Here is a 17,792-nt window from a genome sequence, read left to right on the forward strand (position 1 = left end):
GTTCCCGTAAAGTAAATGGGGAAAGAAAACAAACACATAAATGTCAGAAAAGTAAATTACATTTATGCCATTTTATTTCCACTAAAATAAGGTTTATTTTACTAGAAGCAAAACTAGTAACATCATTTAAAAAAAGAAAAAGAAAAGGGGTGCAAAATTTCTAAGTTCTACTTTATACTTCAGCAGTAAACATATTTCTTCACCTTCTACCGTTTTTTTTTTTAATAATGATTGCAGGTTCTGGACCCGTTTTATTCTCTTCTTTGAGAATAACAATTGTAAATTACTTCATTAGGGTGCATTTTATTTATTTATTTATTTATTTATTTATTTTGAATAGAGGTTCCTGCTGATTCTGACATTCCTGGTTTAGCTTTCTTCTTACAGGACTATCTCACCATCCATAAAACCATACAGTTTTTTGCCAAATCATCTTGGTGACAGTCTGGCTCCAAACAACAGAAACTTATTTTAATTTACACAAATGATTTATTTGTCTTGTAAATCTTCAATTTACCATGCTTAACATTTATTTATCTTATTTAATTGAACACTCTGATGTTCTAAACAGAAGAACTCACTCACATTTGAAATTCAGGAAAACATGACTAAAAGCAGTCGATATTATGTTAATATCATTTTTATATCCAGAAGTACCAGAATTCATTCCATAAGCAGCAAATTGATAGGGAGAATTTAACAGAGACACAATCTCCCTACCCTAGCTACGTTCTGAAAAGAAAAGAGACAAAGGATTCCACAAAAAACAACGGAGTCAAGATGCTACCCACACTGAGAGAGAGAGATTAGGTAAAAAAAAAAAAAAAAAAAAAAAAAAAAAAAAATGCATCTATTTTTGAGAAATGCCTGCAAAATTTGCAATCTGTCTTAAAAATCAAACTCCTCTTTCTCTTCTAATCCATATGGCTTTCCGCTCTTCTTACAGCGAGGCTAGTAAACAGGCCTGGTGGCAGTGAGAAAGGACCTCCCTCAAGACCGGCTTTGATTGTTCACTTCACAATGGCGCCTGACAGAAGCTTCCCAGATTTGGCTGAGAAAACCCATGTGAAGTGTCTGCTGGCTGTTATCACATTCCAACCTGCTGGCCACTTGCAAATATGATTCTGTTTAAAAGCCAGTTGATCCTCTGCTGCTGCTCTCTGAGAGAGAGTGCGCGTTCCCAGAGGCTCAAGCTGCCACCGCAGGAGGCCGTCTGCTGCTAACGCCAAGGAACAAAACTAATTCCGTTTTTAAGCTCCACATTAGACCAAAAAAGTACTCAAAGGGGTGGTGTGAAGAACCCAGAGTTCGTCAAGAAAAGGTTTGCTGAGGAGAAAATATTTTAAGAGATTTTGTAGAGAGGAATAACTAGAAAGATGCCTCTTATTCAAATGGGTTAGCTCCTCAACTCCATGCCTAGGCGACTTTATGATCCTCTCATGATTTAGTATCTGTCCCATCAGACTGAACTCTCCAGGTCCTTGCACAGGCTTTGCATCTAGTTAACATCCAATAAATATTGATGCAATACATGGATGAATGCATTACTAATATTAACGTCATCCTCACCTACACTGCTATCTCTTGCTTCCAATCCTCCATACTTTACATTGTAATACAAATATAATACAAAATGTATTTCATTTATTCGAGGATGTAGACTGTCCTTAGGATTCTCTTGGGCTCAATACTTTGTGTTTCTTCTCTTAAAAACACTTAAGCAGCTGCTAAGGGTGAGAATGATTTTGAACTTCTGCATACTTTGGACATCTACAGAAGTTTATGTTCATTGAGACTGGCGGTGGAAGGGTAGAGGAGAGCCGTTACTGCTATATAATAAGCAGGGGCTAGGGATGCTCTAAGTATTTTCCTATGTGCGGGAAAGTCCCCACAACAAAACATTTTCTGGCTCAGAATACCCAATCATGTTTGTAGCCAAGGCACAGGGGTCCAAGAGCACCGGGCTCTGGGGAATCCCGAACAGACTGGGTTCTGCCACTCTTCCCTCTGACAAAATCCAAAGGCAGAGGATCTGATAGAGTTGGCAGTTATATAGACAAGAGCAGGAGGGTAAAAAAGAGGATGGCAGATGGTTCCATGCTAAGGACCACCCAATCTCCCTTAGTCCAGCCCCTTTTCTGGTTTAGCACAGTGTGCTGAGCAGAAGATACAGGCGACAGAGATGGTCCCAACTTTGGATATGCACACTTAAGGAAAGCCTTGTGCATTCATAATTTCAAGTTTGTTATAATATCATTATAACATCATTTGCATTATGGTTTTGCACACCCCCTTCACCCCTGCCAGGTGTCACACAGTCTTAGGAAGATGGCAGACAAGAGCAGGGGCAATAGTTTGGAGGGGAGGCAACCCGGGCAGATGCAGAAGGTGGTGTGATAATGAGAAGATGGGAAGGAGAAGACCAAATAGGCCTCCACAAAAAAACACAATTCAGAACTCAATGGGCTGCTACCCACCCTCAGGTCAGCCCACTCCTCTTCCTGGAGTGTACTTTTGCTTTGCTAAATAAAACTTTTGTTGCTTTAACTCTCTATTGAGTCTCTTTAGTGGATTCTTTCCTTCAAGAATCCAAGAATTGAGGAGTTTTTTTTTTTTTTTAAATTTTTTATTTTTTATAAACATATATTTTTATCCCCAGGGGTACAGGTCTGTGAATCACCAGGTTTACACACTTCCCAGCACTCACCAAATCAAATACCCTCCCCAAAGTCCATAATCCCACCCCCTTCTCCCAAACCCCCTCCCCCCGGCAACCCTCAGTTTGTTTTGTGAGATTAAGAGTCACTTATGGTTTGTCTCCCTCCCAATCCCATCTTGTTTCATTTATTCTTCTTCTACCCACTTAAGCCTCCATGTTGCATCACCACTTCCTCATATCAGGGAGATCATATGATAGTTGTCTTTCTCTGCTTGACTTATTTCGCTAAGCATGATACGCTCTAGTTCCATCCATGTTGTTGCAAATGGCAAGATTTCATTTCTTTTGATGGCTGCATAGTATTCCATTGTGTATATATACCACATCTTCTTGATCCATTCATCTGTTGATGGACATCTAGGTTCTTTCCATAGTTTGGCTATTGTGGACATTGCTGCTATAAACATTCGGGTGCATGTGTCCCTTTGGATCACTACATTTGTATCTTTAGGGTAAATACCCAATAGTGCAATTGCTGGGTCATAGGGCAGTTCTATTTTCAACATTTTGAGGAACCTCCATGCTGTTTTCCAGAGTGGCTGCACCAGCTTGCATTCCCACCAACAGTGTAGGAGGGTTCCCCTTTCTCCGCATCCTCGCCAGCATCTGTCATTTCCTGACTTGTTGATTTTAGCCATTCTGACTGGTGTGAGGTGATATCTCATTGTGGTTTTGATTTGTATTTCCCTGATGCCAAGTGATATGGAGCACTTTTTCATGTGTCTGTTCGCCATCTGGATGTCTTCTTTGCAGAAATGTCTGTTCATGTCTTCTGCCCATTTCTTGATTGGATTATTTGTTCTTTGGGTGTTGAGTTTGCTAAGTTCTTTATAGATTCTGGACACTAGTCCTTTATCTGATATGTCGTTTGCAAATATCTTCTCCCATTCTGTCAGTTGTCTTTTGATTTTGTTAACTGTTTCCTTTGCTGTGCAAAAGCTTTTGATCTTGATGAAATCCCAGTAGTTCATTTTTTTCCCTTGCTTCCCTTGCCTTTTGCGTTGTTCCTAGGAAGATGTTGCTGCGGCAGAGGTCGAAGAGGTTGCTGCCCGTGTTCTCCTCAAGGATTTTGATGGATTCCTTTTTCGTACATTGAGGTCCTTCATCCATTTTGAGTCTATTTTTGTGTGTGGTGTAAGGAAATGGTCCAATTTCATTTTTCTGCATGTGGCTGTCCAATTTTCCCAGCACCATTTATTTAAAAGGCTGTCTTTTTTCCATTGGACATTCTTTCCTGCTTTGTCGAAGATTAGTTGACCATAGAGTTGAGGGTCTATTTCTGGGCTCTCTATTCTGTTCCATTGATCTATGTGTCTGTTTGTGCCAGTACCATGCTGTCTTGATGATGACAGCTTTGTAATAGAGCTTGAAGTCCGGAATTGTGATGCCACCAACGTTGGCTTTCTTTTTCAATATCCCTTTGGCTATTCGAGGTCTTTTCTGGTTCCATATAAATTTTAGAATTATTTGTTCCATTTCTTTGAAAAAGATGGATGGTACTTTGATAGGAATTGCATTAAATGTGTAGATTGCTTTAGGTAGCATAGACATTTTCACAATATTTATTCTTCCAATCCAGGAGCATGGAACATTTTTCCATTTCTTTGTGTCTTCCTCAATTTCTTTCATGAGTACTTTATAGTTTTCTGAGTATAGATTCTGTGCCTCTTTGGTTAGGTTTATTCCTAGGTATCTTATGGTTTTGGATGCAATTGTAAATGGGATTGACTCCTTAATATCTCTTTCTTCTGTCTTGCTGTTGGTTATTTCATCCCAAAGCAACAGAATACACATTCTTCTCTAGTGCACATGGAACATTCTCCAGAATAGATCACATCCTCGGTCCTAAATCAGGACTCAACCGCTATCAAAAGATTGGGATCATTCCCTGCATATTTTCAGACCACAATGCTCTAAAGCTAGAACTCAACCACAAAAGGAAGTTTGGAAAGAACCCAAATACATGGAGACTAAACAGTATCCTTCTAAAGAATGAATGGGTCAACCGGGAAATTAAAGAAGAATTGAAAAAAATCATGGAAACAAATGATAATGAAAATACAACGGTTCAAAATCTGTGGGACACAACAAAGGCAGTCCTGAGAGGAAAATATATAGCGGTACAAGCCTTTCTCAAGAAACAAGAAAGGTCTCAGGTACACAACCTAACCCTACACCTAAAGGAGCTGGAGAAAGAACAAGAAAGAAACCCTAAGCCCAGCAGGAGAAGAGAAATCATAAAGATCAGAGCAGAAATCAATGAAATAGAAACCAAAAAAACAATAGAACAAATCAACGAAACTAGGAGCTGGTTCTTTGAAAGAATTAATAAAATTGATAAACCCCTGGCCCGACTTATCAAAAAGAAAAGAGAAAGGACCCAAATAAATAAAATCATGAATGAAAGAGGAGAGATCACAACTAACACCAAAGAAATACAAACTATTATAAGAACATACTATGAGCAACTCTACGGCAATAAATTTGACAATCTGGAAGAAATGGATGCATTCCTAGAGACATATAAACTACCACAACTGAACCAGGAAGAAATAGAAAGCCTGAACAGACCCATAACCAGTAAGGAGATTGAAACAGTCATTAAAAATCTCCAAACAAACAAAAGCCCAGGGCCAGACGGCTTCCCGGGGGAATTCTACCAAACATTTAAAGAAGAACTAATTCCTATTCTCCTGAAACTGTTCCAAAAAATAGAAATGGAAGGAAAACTTCCAAACTCATTTTATGAGGCCAGCATCACCTTGATCCCAAAACCAGACAAGGATCCCACCAAAAAAGAGAGCTATAGACCGATATCCTTGATGAACACAGATGCGAAAATACTCAACAAAATACTAGCCAATAGGATTCAACAGTACATTAAAAAGATTATTCACCACGACCAAGTGGGATTTATTCCAGGGCTGCAAGGTTGGTTCAACATCCGCAAATCAGTCAATGTGATACAACACATCAATAAAATTAAGAACAAGAACCATATGATACTCTCAATAGATGCTGAAAAAGCATTTGACAAAGTACAACATCCCTTCCTGATCAAAACTCTTCAAAGTGTAGAGATAGAGGGCACATACCTCAATATCATCAAAGCCATCTATGAAAAACCCACCGCAAATATCATTCTCAATGGAGAAAAACTGAAAGCTTTTCCGCTAAGGTCAGGAACACGGCAGGGATGTCCATTATCACCACTGCTATTCAACATCGTACTAGAGGTCCTAGCCTCAGCAATCAGACAACAAAAGGAAATTAAAGGCATCCAAATCGGCAAAGAAGAAGTCAAATTATCACTCTTCGCAGATGATATGATACTATATGTGGAAAACCCAAAAGACTCCACTCCAAAACTGCTAGAACTTATACAGGAATTCAGTAAAGTGTCAGGATATAAAATCAATGCACAGAAATCAGTTGCATTTCTCTACACCAACAGCAAGAATTGAGGAGTTTTATAATCCAGTACCAACAATAATATAAGTGGTGGTGAAACAAGAAAGGAATTTATTTCAGTGAGGCCAACAACAGGAAGACAGTGGACCAGCATCTTAATGACTGTCTCCTGGCGCTGAAAATACTTCCAGGTTCATATAAGGAAAATGTAGGGCAAGGGTGAGTGGGCATTTGCAGGTAAACAATGAGAGACAAGCTGAAAAGAAGAACCCAGCTGTAAACTTTGAGGTCATATGGAGACCACCGAAGTCCTCTTTCCTATTGAGGTTAACAAAATATGCCTTAAAAATTTTTTGTTCTTTTCCACCAAAGAGTTGTGGGCTCTCTTGTGTTTGTTTTTGTTGTTGTTGTTTGTGTGTGTGATTTTTTTCTCTCCAAGTTGAAGCTGTTAAATGTCTGCAGACTCTAAGCCCCAGGAGGAACATTGTTCTTTCCTGTCACCCTTTGTGCCTGTTGCCACCTATTCAGGTATTTGCCTGCAGACAAACATCAATTAGGTTACAACCTGGAGGAAATCAACATATACCCCAGGGTTATCACCATTTATTTTCTAGACTTTACCTCAAGGAGAAATGTGCCTTGAGAAAAGGGCTGCGGATGCCCCACTGCTTTGTCTCTTTATCAAGGGGAAAACTGCCTCTTTTCATTGTTCTGAAAATAAGCTTTTAAAATGCAAAGGTCCTTTGGCAAAGTTCTGGATTTCCACCCATATATATGCACAGGAGCATACAGGCCCACTCGTGCACACCCTACACAGATGTTTTGCTTTGCTCTTCCTCTGGAAAATTTAAAGCCCAATTCTAGAATGCAAGATGCATTTGAGATTTTCTTCAGCCTTCTTTGGAGAACCAGTTCAATGATGAATTAGGAACATAATATGATTAAAGTAAAAAACGTTAGGTCTTTCTTCTGCCTAATTGTTAGGCTCTGCATTTGAAAGACCTTAAATGTAGAAAATGAATCTGCTTTTGGTACCAGAATAAGGTATAGGTTGGTAACTTTGTGCTCTATTCAGTGTGTGATTACTCAGTAAAAGCTAAATGCATTTAAAAAATAAAATCATTTAAAAAACAGAAATAAGTGGGGTGCCTGGGTGGCTCAGTGGGTGGAAGCCTCTGCCTTCGGCTCAGGTCATGATCCCAGGGAGCCTGCTTCCTCCTCTCTCTCTGCCTGCCTCTCTGCCTGCTTGTGATCTCTCTCTGTCAAATAAATAAATAAAATCTTAAAAAAAAAAAAAAAAAAAGAAGTGACCTTCTGTTTCCTTCCTCCTTCTGAACAACCCTCTTGCAAACTAGAAGAGCTGGCTTCCAAGTTACAGAGATGAGCTGCTCTAGATGATTTTCTATATTATTTTCTTGCTGCATTTGCAATTGAATTCTGTAGTCTGGAAGTTAATCACAGATTTGGCCTAGCTCCTGATCTTACCACAAATCCAGTTGTTAAATTTTGGCCTTTCTCTAACTTGCTGTCACTTAGTCCAAATCTTAAACCAGCACTTCTCTCCATAAAAGGCAACCAAGAAAGCAGCCACCAGTGTAAGTAATGAAGGGTTGTTGAAAGAACACTGTAGCAGTCCCTTCCTGGGACATCCCTGGAGGACAGTGGAAAAGGGAAATCCTCCCAGTGGGCAGAATTTGAAATGGTACACATGGTTGTTCAATTTGCTTGGAAAGAGAAATGGCCAAATGTATGATTATTTATGAATTCATGGGCTGTGGACAGTACTTTGGCTGAATGGTCAGGGTCTTGAAGATGATTAAAAAATGAGTCACAAGTAAAGTTGGGAAGATGTGGTTGGATCTCTCTGAATGGGTAGAAAAAACATCAAGATACTTGCATCCTATTTAAGTGCTCACTAAATGGTGACCTCAACAGAAAAGAAGTTTATTAATCAAGTGAACGAGATGACCTATTCAGTGGACACCGTTCAGCCTCTTACCCCAGTCACTCTTATCATGGGCTTATGAACAAAGTGGCCATGGTGGTAAGAACGGAGGGTATGCTTGAGCTCAGCAACAGACTTTCACTCTCCAAGGCAGTCCTGGCTATGTTCACTGATGAATGCCCAGTCTTCCAATAGCAGAGACCATGTTGAGTTTCCAGCATGACATCATTCTCTGGGATGCTCAACAACCTACAAAATGGCAGGCTGATTACTTGACAGCTTCCATCATGGAAGAGTCAGCATTTTGTCCCTGCTGTAATATATGTGTACTTGGTACAGATTTATCTTCTCCACATGCAATGCTTTTACCAGGAGATACAGTGATTTCATTGAGCTTGAAGTTAAAACTATCACCCAATCACTTTGGTTTCCTCATGCCTCTGAATTAATAGGCAAAAAGAGAGTTAATGTACTCACTGGGGTAATTGATCCTGATTACCAAGAGGAAATTGGACTACTTCTCCACAATGGAGGTAAGAAAGAACATGACTGGAATACAGGATTCCTTAGACTGTCTCTTAGGATTTCCATACCCCATAATTAAATTCAATGCAAACCTACAACCCATCGAGGCAGGACTACTAATGGCCCAGACTCTTCAGAAATTAAGATTTGAAACATATCACCAGGTAAAAAAACACAATGAGCTGATGGGCTTGCTGAAGCTAACAGGAATATCAAACGGGTATTAGAAGAAGGAAACTACAGGGGTTCCTGGGTGGCTCAGTCAGATAAGCATCTGCCTTCTACTCAGATCATGATTTCAGAGTCTTCTACTAAGCAGGGAACCTACTCTCCCTCTCTCCTTCTCCAATCCCCTCTTGTGTGCTCTCTTTCTCTCAAATAAATAAATAAAATTAAAAAAAAAAAAAGGAAGACAAAGGAAACTGTACATACTAGCTATGGCTATGTGCCTAGTTACAGAAAGGAGGACTGCAATTGCCATGATTATTTCCTCATTACGTTGCTATGAATATGTTTGTGTATCCATGTTCATGTGTAGGTATGCATGCAATGTCAATATCTTTTTTCTTTTCTTTTGTTCCCTGATCATATAACATAAAATACACTGAATTTATAGTATTTAAGTTACAAGATATCAAAGAGAAGAGTAAATGTAATCCACGAACTTTACCTTATATTCCGGAGAAGGGTTTTAGTGCATTTCCAGCTATACGGAGGATAGTTGTATCATGATGATTGGAATTATAACCTTGTTATTGTACTTATTTGGAACTTAAGTGTGGTTTAAGTAGATACATAAGGGTGACAACTAACAAGGAATGGACTCATGATTATCAACTTTATGAGTCAACTTGACTGAGTGATAGAGTGCCCAGATATTGGGTAAAACATTATTCTGAGTGTTTCTGTAAGGATATTTTCAGAAGAGATTAATATTTGAATTGGTAGACTGAGTATAATCCCTCCTTATTTTGGATGGTCTTCATGCAATCAGTTGAAGGGTTGGATAGAACAAAAATCCTGACCCTCCTGAGAAGATGAGGGAACTTATCTTGCCTGGCTGTTTGAGCTGAGATATTGTGGGGTTTGGGATTTTGTTTGTTTGTTTGTTTGTTTATTTTTTCTCCCGCACTCAAACTTAAACTAAAGCTTTGGGACTCCTTGGTTCTAAAGCCTGCTAGTTTCAAACCAGAACTAAACCATTGACACTCTTGGGTCTCTAGCTTGCCAACTGCATATTTTAAGATTTCTCAAGATCCTTAATCTGTTATCTTCTAGGAATTTGGGGAAACATACTGAGCAAGACATACATGTTGCTTTTCCTCCTTATACTCACAATCTAAGAACATAGTTGTTCATGGCATGAATTACATCTGATATTAATTTCAAACAACCCCTTACATCAGAATTTTAGAGTTTATCTTTCATCCTTCGTTTTGTGTTTATACTTTCTTTTTCTCCCTTCTTTTCTGTTTCTTTCTTTCTCTTTATCGATTCCAGTATATACTTATTGAGGATCTATAATGGGAGATAGGGACCTTGCTGGATACAAAATAAATGTGACTCTGCCTCTCCCTCAAAGAGTTCAAAGGGATCTGTTAAATGATAGTGTAAATATATGAAGAAAGAAATAATTTTAGTAAAGGAGGATATATGAAGGAAGGCTTCAGGAAAAGTGACTTTTTAGATGATCCTTTAAAGGAAGCAAGTCTCCCACAGTCAAATAGTTATAAAGTTATACTAAGCTGAGGTTCAAATTGAGCAGCAATTTCAGAATACCCAAGGAATTTATTGAAGGTGAAATTTTTTGTCCCCATGTGGTTTGGCTAAGATCTCTATTGGGAGAAAATACTAAATGTGATTCCAGGAAGAGCTTAGAATTGTGTAAGGAGAAATTTAGAGACGATATTTCTTCTACCACCAGGATTTAACATAAATAAGTGTTGATATGTAAATATTGAAGCTATAAATTATTTACAGAAATAATATTGCAAAATGGAAACTCTAAACTAGTTTTCAGTCCCTGTTTTATTCCCTGGTAGAATTGGGTTTCTATTTAGCTATAAAAACAAAGCATTGTCATGCTGTGTTTATTATGGAAAATCTCTCTGTCCTGCTTAAATGATTTGAGTTTTCAACAACTTCAGATGACAAACTGTAATTTTGCCTTTTGAGCCAACTTAACATTGTCTTTTCTTAAGGAAAATCACCTAGATTTGCCATGCCTGTCGCAAATTACTTCTGAATGTGCCTCATATCTTAGTGTGTACTTCATGATTGATACTTTATTTATTTACAATTTTTTTAACCAAATGTTTTCAGGGTATATTAAGAAAAGTGGATCAATATATCATCAGAATCCTTAGAAAATACACTCCTTTAGGAACACTTTTCTTAAGTGTTCATGAACTTTTTTTTTTTTTTTTTTTTTTTTTTTTTTTTTTTTTTTTTAAAGATTTTATTTATTTTATTTATTTGAGAGAGAGACAGTGAGAGAAAGCATGAGCAAGGAGAAGGTCAGAGGGAGAAGCGGACTCCCCGTGGAGCTGGGAGCCCGATGCGGGACTCGATCCCGGGACTCTGGGATCATGACCTGAGCCGAAGGCAGTCGTCCAACCAACTGAGCCACCCAGGCGTCCCAAGTGTTCATGAACTTTTAAAAATTTCTCTTAAGGACAAAACTAACAGCTACTTTCAAAGTTACAAATATTTTAGGAAACTTAAGTTGATAAGTAAAGCTGGGAAAAGTTACATTTTTTTTAATGAAAACTTCATTATTCTCATTAGTCTATCATTTTAATGCTTTTTAATGACTTTGCAACTAAACCGACTAGGTTATTTGACTTGGACTACCTCTACCCTCTTTCTTTCTCAAAGTATCTATGACTCAAAATTTCCAAAGTGATAGCTTCTTTACCAAAAGTCTTGGTAAACTTTAGCATAAATGAGCATGGGAAATAATGTACAATTCTTGCTATAATTCTGAACTCATTTTTAGTCATTGAATTAAGTTTCAGAATAGCTTTGTCCCAGAAAAGTCCAGGGACATGCATTATTAAAACTAATTTTCTGATACTTCAGTAGTCATATTAGAAAAAAAAAAAATCTTGAAGATATCTTTACTTAAAACTCATCCTTCAAAACAATTAAAGATGGTAAAATGTGTAGTTAAAACAATGTGTTTTGGAGTGTGATAACTTGGGGATGTAGTGTGATTGTTTTTGTTAACAAGTTATGCGGTCTTTGATGTGTTATCTAACCTTTTCATATGTCAGTTTTCTAAACTATGACACAGAGATAAAATCTAATATCTCTATTGCCTTGTTTCATGAATTAAATGTGATAATAAATTCAGAGCATTTAATATAGTGCCTGGCATAGAGCCCATGATCTATAAATTGTGGCTATTGTACATAATAAAAATATTAAAAACTTAAGAAGCATCTCTGACATTTTAAACAAGATGATATTTTGCTTCTCTGTGTTTTGTTTTCATAACTGTATTTTCTACCTGATAAAGATATCATACATATTTTCATAACAAATAATTTATCCTATTTTTGATTTTGGCATTCAGTCAATGATAAATTTTTCATTTATTCATTAATGCATCTTCTGCTGTACTTCCCATCTTTCTTTCATTGCTCCAATGCCAATTTTTAGACATGACTACAAATTCTTTGACACTGCTCCCCTCCTCTTCCATCTGGGAAGCCTTATAATTACTTCAACCAAAAAATTATGGAAATGATGCTAAGTGACTTTCAAAACTGACCAAAAGTATATGTAGCTCCTTCTTTATTCTCCAGAACAGTGTCTCTTGCCTTTGTGAACCCCAGAGTAAAAATTCCAACTTCCCTGATGCCACTGTGCTAAAGTCTTGGTCTCCAGTTCCAGTCGAGTGCCATCAATTGGCCAACTTCACCAAGGTGTCAGGACTGCAAATAAAGCATAGTCAGGTGATCCACAATTTAGATAAATCAAAATTACCAGTGTCAATGTCATGTGGAATAGGAGAATTGGACAAATAGTTCCTGGTGAATTCCTGAACCATGCAATCATAATATTTAGTAAATGGTCATTGCTAAGGCTCTAAATTTGGACAGTTTGTAATGCAGCAGCAAAAGATCACCAGAATGAGTACATTATTATGGTTTGCCCTTTTCACAGTCACCATTTTGATACTAAAATCTTTTGCACTTGCTGAAAATAATGGACTTCATAATGAGGTACTTACACATATTACTGGAAAGAAGTCCCTTCATTTTAGGGAACAGGTAGCAATGTTATTACTCAAAAAACCCATTACAAGTACAATTATTTGCAGGCTAATTTCTGCCCCTATGTCTAATTATATGCAGACAATTTGAATGAAAAAATCAAGTGCCTGTTAGAAACTCCTCAGAAATGCATTTTTTTAAAGATTTTATTTATTTATTTGACAGAGAGAGATCACAAGTAGGCAAGAGGCAGGCAGAGAGAAAGGACGAAGCAGGCTCCCTGCTGAGCAGAGAGCTCGATGCAGGGCTCCATCCCAGGACCCTGGGATCATGATCTGAGGGAAGGTAGAGGCTTTAACTCACTGAGCCACACAGGCATCCCAGAAATGCATTTTTTTTCTAAATTATTCTATACAGGTTTTAGGTGATTGTGTCCCTTTATATCACAAGACATTATTCAGAGTGGAATTGGTACTACTGGTACTCTAAACTAAAATTGTGCCATTAATTTATCTTTGCCTAAAATTATGTTTTTGTATCTTATTTTTTATCCTTAACCTTGATGTACTATTAACATGCCTTTTGGCTTCTTAAATGCATCTAATTGTGAAAAGTCCATTATATTGCAAAATGTAAGAACATTGCCTTATTCATAGGATTCTGAAGGGAAAAATGGTAAATTACATTCTTTTTAATAAACACTGTATATTTGTTATAGATAAGTGGAAAATTAGCATAGCCTAAAGGAAAATATAATAATTTGAATTACTATAACCCCCAAACAAGAAAAAATAGTGTAACTTTATACCTTTATAAAAATATGTATATTATATATGTGCAATATGTTACAAAAATGGTTTACTTCTGAATATTGCCTTTAAACTTCTTTATTTACATAGTGATACATTATGAACAGGAATGCATGCTAAACAAAGATGCTTATCATTTTTAACCTGCACAGATTTCTTTTCTGAAATCGATGGGCCTATTATTGTAATACATTTATATGGTGCTTAACTTTTTACTAATGTGAACAATGTATCAATGAAAAACATATATGTCTGTGTATTTGTCTAGTTACGTTTTTAAGGATGTGTTTCTGCTCTGAAAGCAGATATAAAAATAAACGCAAAGGATCAGAAAAATATTTCAGTCTTCTTTCTTTATCATGTGGCATTATTTCCTCATTGGCAAATTCCTCAGATCATCCAGATACTTTTATAATGGCATTTATTATTATTTTTTTCTATTTATTTCAACTAAATGATTTAGAATATTAAGATTTCTTGCATCTCTTTGATAGAAACTAGTTCTGTTAATATGTGATGATTTATAACTTAGAATTTTCAAAACCAAGACAAATGACTAGGCAACTTTGGATCAAAAATATATATATATCTTTCTGGTAATTATCATTACCGACTTTAACACAGTGAATGTTTCCTGGGAGAGAATGTTTCCTTTGAAGAGACTGTATTTTATAAAATCTTCACTGAAATTTTCTTCAAGAAAATCTTGAGCTAGGATATTGTCTTAAAATTATAAGTGAAATGTAGTGATATATTAGATTATTGTGGTTAAATATGTCTCTGTCGTGCTCTGCATAATCCCAAGGCCCTAAACTTCTGTAATCCTGAATGAATAAATGAGTCTTTAAAAAATCACGATATGATGCTGCACTTCAAAAACATTATAATGAATATTATGTAGAAACATGAAGAAATACCTTTCTAAATGAGACAAAACTATCACAAAACATATCCCCAGCTATAATTAGAAGTACTTAAGTAATTTTATCAAGAAAGGCTAAAAAGAAATTTAACTCTTAAAAACATTGTATTATGATTTGGAAACTCATGAAATCACCTATTCATTTATCTTTTCAGAAATAGTTATTAAACATTTGCTTTATTTCAAGTGTTTTTGCGCTTAAAATTATGTGATACTAAATAAAACATAATTTCTTAAACAAGAAGGAAAGCTGGGGGGGGGATTTGTGACTCAGCTGAATAATAGGCATGAAAACTGGATTATTGGAGTAAAACTACAGAAGACAATGGGAAATACAAAGAAGTTCAAGGATTTGAAAATGAAGATATAAAAATGAGTGAGAGACTAAAAAACTGCCACATCTTGGTGACAGAAATTAAAGAAGACCTAAATAAATGAAAAGATAAATCATACAGTCATGAATTGAAAGACTTATTGTATTTACAATGGCAATACTACCCAAAGAATTCTATTGATAGGTACCATTTATATCAACATTCTAATGTTTTTTGTTTTTTGGGGTTTTTTTTTGCAAAAGTGGAAAAGCCAGTTCTTCAATTCATATAAAATTTAAAGGGGCCCTGAATAACCAAAACAATATTGAAAGAGAAGAAAGTTAGGTGATTCACAGTTTTAAATTTCAAAACTTACTACAAAGGTACAGTAATAAGGTACCTGGGTGGCTGGCTCAGTTGGCTAAGCATCTGCCTTCAGCTCAGGTCATGATCCCAAATATCAAGCCCTGCATTGGGCTTCCTGTCAGCAGGGAGCCTGCTTCTCCCTCTCTGCCCTTCCCCATAGCATGTGCTGTCTTTCCTCTTTCTCTCACAAATAAATAAATAAAATCTTACAACAGCAGCAAACAAAGGTACAGTAATAAAAACTATATGGTGCTGGCATAAGAATAGACATACAGACCAAAGAAATAGAACTGATAAAATTAGCACATACATTTAGAGCTAATGGATTTCAACAAGGATGCTATGACTACTTGATGGGGGAAAAAATAGTTCCTTCAACAAATGGTGGTAGGACAACTGATATCCACATACAAAAAAATACAGCTGGAACCCTATTTTACTCTTACCAAACAAACAAACAAACAAACAGAAAACTCAAAATGGATTAACCATTTAAAAATAACAGTTAAACACATAAAACTCTTAGAAGAAAACATAGGTAGGAATATTTGTGACCTTGTATTTGACAATGGATTTTAAGATATAAAACCAAAAGCACAATCAACAAAAGAAAAAAAAAAGAATAGTATACTAGACTTCATTAAAATTAAAAACTTTTATGCATCAAAGGGCATTATCAAGAAAAAGAAAAGATAATCTACAGAATGGGAAAGAATATTGCACATCACATATCTGATAAGGGTTTTGTATTAGCCATAGGTCTCTAGAAAAACAGAACCAATAGGAGAGAGAAAATACATAGAAGACAGATGATAGACAGATGATAGATGGATATAGAGAGATGATGATAGATAGATAGATAGATAGATAGATATAAATAGATAATATAAACGAGCATTTAACATTGGAATTGCCTCACACTGTTATGGAAATGGAGAAATCCCAGTCTGTCATCTGCAATCTGGAGAGCTAGGGAAGCCCACAGTATAATTCAGTCAGTGAAGGGCTGAAAAGCAAGGATGATGATGGCGTAAATCCCAGAGTCCCAAAGCCAGAGTCCCAAAGCCTGAAAACCAAGAGCTTTGATGTCTGAGATAAAAGACGGGCACCCCAGTTCAAGAAAAGTGAGAAAATTGATCCTTTGTTGTCTCTTTGTTTCACACAAGCCCTGACAGTTTCAATGACGCTGACCTATTTTGGTGAGACTGATTCTCTTTACTCAGTCTATTGAATCAAATGCAATCCACACCCAGAAATAGTATTTTGCCAGCCATCTGAGAATCCACTAGCCCAGTCAAGTTGACATAAAATTAACCAGCACAGGCTTAATATTCAAAACACAAAAAGAACTCCTAAAACTCAATAATGAAAGACAAACAACCTACTTAAAAGGGCAAAGGACTTGAATAGATATCTCTCTAAAGATGAAACACGAATGCCCAAAACACACATGAAAGATACACGTCATGTATGAAAGATACACGATGTCATTAGTCCTTAGGGAAATGCAAGTCGAAATCCCGAGACACCATTTGATACCTACTAGGATTGCTATAACAATATTTCAAAAATGGAAAATCACAGCGTTGGAAAGAATGTGGACAAATTGAAATCCTGGTGTAGTGCTAATGGGAATGTAAATGGTGCATCTCTGTGGAAAGCAGTCTAGTGTTTCCTCAAAAACTTAAATACAGAATTATTACAGGACCCCTCAACTACCTTCCTGTTTGTGTACCCAAAAGGAGATAGATACTCAAACACAGTCATGTACATTCATATTTGTAACAGCAGCACTACTCACAATACTCAAGAGGTAGAAAATACCTAATGTCCAAAAATGGGTGAATGGGTAACAAACTGCACTATACACTTAAAATGGAATACTCTTCAACCATGTAAAGGAAAGTCACAATGTTATATGGATGAACCTTGAAAACATCCTGCAAAGTGAAAGAGCCAGACATAAAAGCCACATATTATAGAATTCTGTATATGAAATACACAGAAGAGGTAAATTCAAAGGGACAGAATGTAGATTGATGGTCTCCAGGAGCTCATGGAAGGAGAGACTGGGGAGTGACTTCTGAGTACAGGGTTTTTTTTGGGGGGGGGTGGTGGTGAAAATACTTAAATTAGATAGATGTGATGGCTATACAACACTGAGAATGTACTCAATGTCAATGTCATTGAGTTGCTCATATCAAATGGGTAATTAACCAGCAATTTTGTTTAGTATTTACCCAAATGAAATGAAAACTTAATTTTACATAAAAACCTGCACAGAAATGTTATATCATCTTTATTCATAACTGCGTAAGCTCATAAGCATCAGTCCCAAAGTACCAAAATTTCCTTTTATATGTGAATGGATAAACAAATGATAACACAAGGATATTATTCATCAATAAAATAAATGAGCTATCAAGCTGCAAAAAGATACAAGGAAACCTGAATGCATATTGGTGAGTGAAGGAAGCCAATCTGAAAAGGCTACATACTGTATTATTCCAAATATATGACATTCTAGAAAAGGCAAATCTATGGAGAAAGTAAAATGATCA

Source organism: Mustela putorius, unplaced genomic scaffold, assembly GCF_011764305.1.
Source record: "Mustela putorius furo isolate JIRA1106 unplaced genomic scaffold, ASM1176430v1.1 tig00000129_pilon_pilon_pilon, whole genome shotgun sequence".
Lineage (NCBI taxonomy): Eukaryota > Metazoa > Chordata > Mammalia > Carnivora > Mustelidae > Mustela > Mustela putorius.